An 8,395-nucleotide genomic window follows, 5' to 3' on the forward strand; every position below is an offset into this window, starting at 1 on the left:
GTTTGAGCGTCTCCAACAGGGCAGTATCATTGTTACTCACTATGAGATCCGCTTTGTGGATATAGCTCGTCATGCCCTTATATTGTTCCCTACTAAGAGGGAGAGGGTGGGGAGATTTATTGATGGACTCACCTACACTATCAGGCTACAGATGGCCAAGGAGACCGCGGAGGTGAGATTTCCTTTCAAATGGTTGCAAATGTTGCTAGGCGGATCGAGATGGTTCTTGCTCAGAGAGAGGGCAGGGAATATATAAGAGGCCTCGTCATACCGGTAGTTTCGGTGGTGCCTCATTTAGAGGCAGGGGTACTTTTGGTAGAGGCTATCCTTCCAGGCTATTTCAGTATGCGCTTCAGGTATCTCACAGTACTTCAGGGAGTCGTGGTCCTTATGTGCCATATTCTGGAAGCCTGCCTACAATGCACCATTACCTCATATCAGTGCGCCTCCGATTCAGAATTATCACTACGGTTATCCAGCCCAATCTGGTGAGCCTCAGTTTCAGCAGCCAGAACAGCATGATAGGTGTTTTGAGTGTGGTGGTATTGGGCATATCAGCAGGTCCTATCCGAGATTATTAGCCAGCATGCCACAACAAAGTTCTCGTGCCATGATTCCAGCATTGATTGCTCCACTGCACGCTCAGCCAAGTAAGGGCAGGGGTCAGGCAACTAGAGGTAGAGGTTAGGCCAATAGAGGTGGAGGTCAGGCTGTTAAAGGTAGAGGTTAGGCCACCTAGCTAGAGCCCGTCCTAGAGACGTACTTCAGAGTGGTGGGGCCCAGCCTAGATTTTATGCTTTCCCATATAGGCCTGAGGCTGAGCCATCTAACGTTGTTATCATAATATTATTCCAGGTTTCCATAGAGATGCTTTAGTTCTATTTGATCCGAGCTCTACTTATTCCTATGTGTCATCCTATTTTGCTGCATATATGGTTGTGCCTCATGATTCTTTGAGTGCTCTTGTGTATGTGTTCACACCTGTAGGAGATTCTATTAATTTAGATCGTGTCTATCATTCGTGTGTGGATACTATTGGGAGTGTTAAGACTAGCATAGGTCTTCTACTTCTTGATATGGTAAATTTTGACATCATCTTGGCTAAGGATTGGTTGTGACCTTATCATGCTATATTGGATTGTCATGTCAAGACGGTGACCTTAGCCTTGCCGAGGTTGCCCCGATTAGAGCGGATGGGGACTCCTATCCATTCTACCAGTAGGGTTATCTCTAATGTGAAGGCACGACGTATGGTCGAGAAGCGGTGTCTAGCTTATTTGGCTTATGTTTGTGATTCTAGTGTAGAGGTTCCTTTCATAGATTCAGTACCAGTTATTCGTGAATTTCCAGAGGTGTTCCCAGCAAGTCTGTTGGGGATTCCATCCGACAGAGATATTGACTTCTGTATTGATTTGGCTCTAGGAACCCAACCCATTTCTATTACGCCATACCATATGGACCCACCAGAGTTGAAAGAATTGAAAGAGCAGTTGCAAGATTTGCTTGATAAGGGCTTTATTAGACCTAGTGTCTTGCCTTGGGCTGCGCCCGTGTTGTTCGTGAAGAAGAAAGATGGGTCGATGAGGATGTGCATAGATTATCGACAGTTGAATAAAGTCACCATCAAGAATAAGTATCCATTGCCGAGAATTGATAACTTATTTGATTATCTTCAGGGTGCCAAGGTGTTTTCAAAGATTAATTTGAGGTCTGGCTACCATCAGTTGAAGATTAGGGCATCTGATGTCCCTAAGAAAGCTTTTCGGACTCGGTATGAGCATTATGAATTTCTAGTGATGTCACTTGGGCTAACAAATGCCCCAACAGTATTTATGGATTTGATGAACCGGTATTCAAGCCCTATTTGGATTTCTTTGTGATTGTATTTATTGATGATATCTTGATCTACTACCGCAGTCGAGAGGTGCACAAGCAGCATCTTCGGATTGTACTTCAGACTCTGAGAGATAGCCTATTATATGCCAAGTTTTAAATGTGCGAGTTTTGGTTAGACTAAGTTACTTTCATGGGGCACGTCATATCGATAGAGGGCATAAAGGTGGATCCTAAGAAGATTGAGGCAGTTCAGAACTAGCCTAGACCCACTTCAGATATAAAAATCTGGAGTTTCCTGGGTTTGGCGGGTCATTGATGCATCTCATATTGGGCTCGGTGTAGTATTGATGCAGGATGACAGAGTAATCGCATATGCACCGCGGCAGCTGAAGGTTCATGAGAAGAATCACCCTGTTCATAACTTAGAGTTGGCAGCCATTGTTCCTGCGCTGAAGATTTGGAGGCATTATCTTTATGGCGTGTCGTGCGAGGTATTTACCGATCATCAGAGTCTACAATATTTTTTCAAGCAAAAGGATCTCAATTTGAGGCAGGGGAGGTGGTTGGAGTTGTTAAAAGACTATGATATTATCATTTTGTATCATCCCGTGAAGGCCAATATGGTGGCCGGTGCCTTGAGTAGGAAGGCAGTGAGTATAGGCAGCCTTGCGTACATTCTAGTTGGAGAGAGACTACTTGCATCAGATGTTTAGGTTTTGGCCAATCAGTCGTGTTCTAGCTTGTACAGTCGCTTGGTCTCCCTTGTATGAGTGCACCCGAGAGCTATAGTGTAATGATCCTTATTTGCTTGTCATTAGGGACATAGTGTGGCACGGTGGTGCCAAGTAGCTTACCGTTGGAGTTGATGGGGTTTTTGAGGATGCAGGGTCGTATTTGTGTGCCTAATGTGGATGGGCTTCGTAAGTTGATCCTTGAGGAGGCCCACAGTTCCCGGTACATTATTCATCCGGACACCGCCAAGATGTATCAAGACTTGCAACAGCATTATTGGTGGAGAAAAATAAAGAAGGATATAGTTGCATATGTATCTCTGTGTCTAAATTGTCAGCAAATAAAGTACGAGCATCAGAGACCTGGTGGTTTGCTTCAGAAGTTAGAGATTCCTGAGTGGAAGTGGGAGCATATCACTACAGATTTTGCTATTGGACTCCTATGGACTTAGAGGAAGTTCGACGGAGTATATGTCATTGTGGATAGGGTGACCAAGTCAGCACATTTCATTCTAGTGGTAGGCTTCTGGTTCTTCTAGTTCCGGTCCTGAATTCTTGGGAACTGAAGAGGAACCGGAAGGCAAAGATGTTGAAGATCAAAATGATGAAGGTCAAGATAATGAGCTGGCGGCGGATCTACCCACTTTTCCTAGGGGCGCAGATGCTTCTCTTCCTCCGGGTTCCAGAGATGCAACAACTTAGCTTTTTATTTATTTTCCCAACTTTTGTACTCCTACCATTTTGGCACATTTATTGTAAACACCCTTTTACGTCCTTTGTCGTTTAAGTGTTTTGCGTAAATTTTACTGTTTATGTCTGATTATGCTAGGCTTTGGGTGTATTTTCTCCCGAAAGCATTTGGATTTCGGGCACAAGTTCTTTCAAAATCAACCCTTTACTGTGAGGGTTTTCATAAGAGAGGGCCCTCTTATGTTTATGTTGCTCTTGAAGATGATGCCTCATGTTCATTACGGCACTAACATTTGAAGTAATTGTTTAACTTTAAAATGACAAAATCAATTCATCGTTCAGACAAGAAACAAGATAGAAATAAAAGGACTTTACTTTATTCCTTCCATTTACAAAAAGTACATAAGCATTCGTTATGCTAAAAGGAAATTGCCATTTCTTATGGCTAACTAGTACAACTTGTTTCTACAGAGTTGGCCATGCAGTCCCCGATCCCGATGACATAACTATGTTTCTAGGTTACATATCACGGTCGAAGCAACATTCTTTGTTGTCGTATCCTCATATCATCCCCCCCAAGTGTTCGAATGCGAAGAATGTGAATTGGAACACTGGAAGTTTAACACCTTCGAGGATTCCACTAACGAATTGCTAGATAATCTTTAGTTTGTTAACAAAATTCACTTCCCCTTAGGAATTTATTCTATCGAGCAAAAGATTATCTAACAATCCCCTAGTGGATTGCACTTGTGAACGGTCGGGTAACCCTTGTTCAATAGCAAACTTAACTTCCCGGTGGGAACTTGCTACTGAGCAAAAGATTATCTAACAGCTCCGGAGTGGTTCTTCGCTTGTGTGTCTTGTTACTAAAAGGTCTTTTTGTTGCTGTTGAAACCTCCTTCGTAGTACGCTTTTTATTGTTGCCTTATTAAAAACCTTGCCAAAAAACCCAATTGGGACAAAAACTGGACGAAGGGAAAAAGAGTGAAGCACATACTTTCAGTACAGGTGATGTTCATCAGCAATAGTATCTCTTGAGATCTGCTACGTTCCAGTTGCTTGGCAACTTTTCTCCATCTTGATTCTCTAACTCATATGAACCTTTCATGGTGACAGCTGAAACTCGGTAGGGGCCTTCCCATGTTGGACCTAGCTTCCCTGCATTGAATTCCCGGGTGTTTTGAGTTACTCTCCTTAGAACCAAGTCTCGCACTTTAAAATAACGGAGGTTGGTTCTTCGATTATAATATCGTTCTATTCTCTTCTTTTGAGCTGCCATCCTTATATGTGCCAAGTACCTGCACTCATCATGCAGATCCAAATTGACCAACATTGCTTCGTTGTTCGCTTCTTCATTTTCCTAGAAGTATCTTAAGGTAGGCTCCCCTACTTCCACCGGGTTCAATGCTTCTTCTCCATACACAAGGGAGAAAGGAGTCTCTCATATGCTCGATTTGGTCGTTGTTCGGTACATCTATAGTTCTACATGTAGTTCCTTTCGCCATTTGCCTTTAGCTGATTCCAATCTCTTTTTGAGATTTTGTATAATCGCTTTCTTCATTGATTTTGCTTGACCATTTGTGCTTAGATGATAGGGCGAAGATGCGATCCTTTTGATTTTCAAGTCTTCAAGGAACTTTGTGACCTTTGCGCCTATAAAATGTGGCCCGTTATTGTAGGCTATCTCTTTTGGTATCCCAAATCTGCAAATTATATTCTCCCATAAGAAATCCACAATTTCACGTTTGCCGATCTTCTGATAAGGGCCTGCTTCAACCCACTTAGAAAAATAGTCAGTTAAAATCAAAAGAAACCTTATCTTACCAGGGGCCGAAGGTAGTGGTCCCATGAAATCCATTCCCCACTTCATGAACTGCCATGGAGACAAAATTGAGTGCAATGGTTTTGCTGGTTGATGTACCAACGGAGCGTAGCATTGACATTTATCGCATTTTTGTACAAAACCTTTGTTGTCTTGTTCCATTTGGGACCAATAATATCCTACCCTTATCAACTTTAATATTAAGAAATCCTGTGCCAGAATGATTTCCACATATACCTTCATGGACTTATCGCACAACATAATTACCTTCGGAGGCTCCCAAGCATTGGGCTAGCGGGCATTGGAAAGATTTCCTATACGACTGTGCTACTTTAGCGCACAGCGCCCGGGATGCCTTAAAGTCTTCAGGCAACTTTTCGTGCTCGAGATAATCAATGATCTCATTCCTCCAGTCCCAAACCAAGTTAGTTGTGTTTACCTCCTAGTAACTATCTGCATCTACAACCAAGTAAACTATCTGCGTCTACAACCAAGTGCATAAGCTATACAACGTACCGGAGTCTGATCCCTTCATTTTCGTTGATGAGCCATGGTTAGCTAATGCACATGCTTCTTAGTTTTTTTCCCATGGGATATGCGTAATTGACCACTCCCGGAATTGAGTAACCAGAGCCTGAACCATTGCCACGTATTGTTGCATGTGTTTCTCTTTGGCTTCTAAAATCCCATAGACCTGATTTACCACCAGCTGGGAATCGCATTTGATTTCTATGACCTCGTAATCTAGTCCCAGGCCAATTCATGTCCTGCAATCAAAGCTTCATACTCCGCTTCATAGTTATTCAAAGGAACTGTTCTTATGGCCTTCCTTAGTGTTTCTCCCAAAGGCGTGGTTAATATTATGCCAAGCCCGGAGGCTTTTACGTTGGAAGCTCCGTCCCTAAGTAGGGTCCAAACTCCTAATGCCGATTCTGACACCATCACTGCTTCTTTAGTTGCTAGAGGCAGCAACCCTAGATAGAAATCAGCTATAAAGTCGGCCAAAACTTGTGACTTAATCGCAGTCCTAGGTTTATATTCTATGTTAAATTCACTCATTTTGATGGCCCATTTTGTAATCTTCCCGAAAGTTCGGGTTTATGAAGGATATTCCGAGCGGCGACTATGAGGGCCAAGGACAACTTCTCCAAATGTGGGTAGCGAGTTTCTGCTCCTGTTAAAATTATACTAACGTAATAAATAAGAGATTGCGTACATTCGTGCTCACAGACTAAATGGCGGTTACCGCTAACTCTAGGACTGTTAGATAGATTAACAATTTTTCGCCTTCCTCTGGCTTCAATAGTAATGAATGACTTGACAAGTACTTTTTCAAATCCCTCAAAGTGTGCCGGCATTCCGATGTCCCTTTGAAGTTGTTCTTCTTTTGAGCAGTGAAGAAACGGTGGCATTTCTGTGAAGACCAAGAAATGAACCTGCTCAAAGAAACCAATCTCTCTGTGAGCCTTTGAACCTCTTTTACGCTTGATAGCTGGTTCTGGGATGTCTTCGATGACTTTTATTTTATCAGGGTTAACATCAATCTCCCTTTGCAACACAAGAAATCCTAGGAACTTGCCGGAGCTGACCCCGAACGCGCACTTCTCGGGGTTAAGCTTCATGTTATGCTTCCTTAGGATGTCAAAAGTTTCTTGCAAGTGTTTAAGATGATCACATGCGTTCAAATACTTAACAAGCATATCACCTATATAAACTTCATGGTTTTCCCTATCTATTTTTCAAACATCTTATTTACGAGCCGCTAATAAGTGGCTTTGGCGTTCTTTAGCCTAAAGGGCATTACATTATAGCAGTATGTGCCGAAACCCATTATGAACGAAGTTTTTTACTGATCCTACGGGTTCATCTTAATTTTTTTGTACCCAAAGTAAGTATCGAGGAAACTCATTAACTCATGCATGTCGGTTGCATCAATCATTTGATCGATATTTGGCAATACGAAGGAGTCCTTTAGGCACGCCTTATTCAAGTCCTTATATTCTACGCACATGAAAAATTTATTCTTCTTCTTAGGGACTACTACTGTGTTAGCTAGCCAGTCCGGATACTTTATCTCGAACTGAACCGATATCAAGTAGTCATATTACCTCTTCTTTGACAAATTTATTTCTGGCCTGGGCAATAAGACGTTTTTCTATCTTACTGGAGGAATGTTGGGATCCAGGCTTAGCTTGTGTATGGCCACTTCCGTTGGGATACCTGTCATATCCGCATGCGACCAGGCAAAACAATCGACATTAAATTTAATAAATTCAATAAACCCATACCAGAGCTCGGGATGCAGTCCTGTCCGTAAGCGGAATTTCCTTTCCAAGAACTTTTCGAACAATGCGACTTGCTCAAGCTCTTCCACTGTGGACTTTGTTGCTTCCATCTCTTCTAGTACTTGGAAATATGTTGGCACTTGATAAGATTCCAACACCTTTTCCCCTTGATTGACATCGCGTGACTCGGGAGCAAGAGTGGGTTCCTATAATTGCTATACCGCATGCTCTTTCTCTTTGCTATTGGAGACCGAAATTGCATTCATCTCTCTTGCCGCTGCTTGATCACCTTTTATCTGTTTAATCCCCGTAGGAGTTGGGAATTTCAGCAAATGGTGATACGTCGATGGTACAACCTTCATCTTGTGCAACCATGGTCTTCCCAAAATAATGTTGTAGCACATATCACCATCCACCACCTCGAAAAGGGTCATCTTAATCACCCCTCCCCCCCCCGCCTTCGTGGGCAGGAGGATCTCTCCTCGGGTTTTCACTCTCGCTAAGTTGAACTCGGTGAGGACCGGTAAGTTTGGCTTTCTCCAATACCCTTCATTGTATAATATTGGTCGAACTCCCTGGATCCACTAGAACACATTTGATTTTAAAATCTAATACATTTAAAGAAATTACCAATGCATTATTGTATGGTAGCAACAATCTATCTGCATCTTCCTCTGTGAAAGTGATGTCGTTTTCAGTGACTTCCCTGAGTCTCTTGCTGTGGGTTACTGATACATTCGTCTTTTTTGCTGCCGAGAAGGTAACCCCGTTAATCTCGTTCCCCTCAAAAATCATGTTAATCGTTAGGTGCGGGGATCTTCTCCTACTTTGAGGGCTCTGTGTTGTCACAATTGCGACCATAATTTTTCTTGGACCGGTCACTTTAGAATTCCCTAAGATGGCCATTTTTCAGTAGTGTTGCCACCTCTTCGCGGATGCTGGCAGTCCCCAATTCGGTGAACGTTCGTCCCGTGGTATTCACACCACAAATTAGGATCCCTCTGGCTGGGATCAAACCTCATCGGCTTCAG

Source organism: Nicotiana sylvestris, chromosome 6 (assembly GCF_000393655.2).
Source record: "Nicotiana sylvestris chromosome 6, ASM39365v2, whole genome shotgun sequence".
Taxonomy (NCBI): Eukaryota; Viridiplantae; Streptophyta; class Magnoliopsida; order Solanales; family Solanaceae; genus Nicotiana; species Nicotiana sylvestris.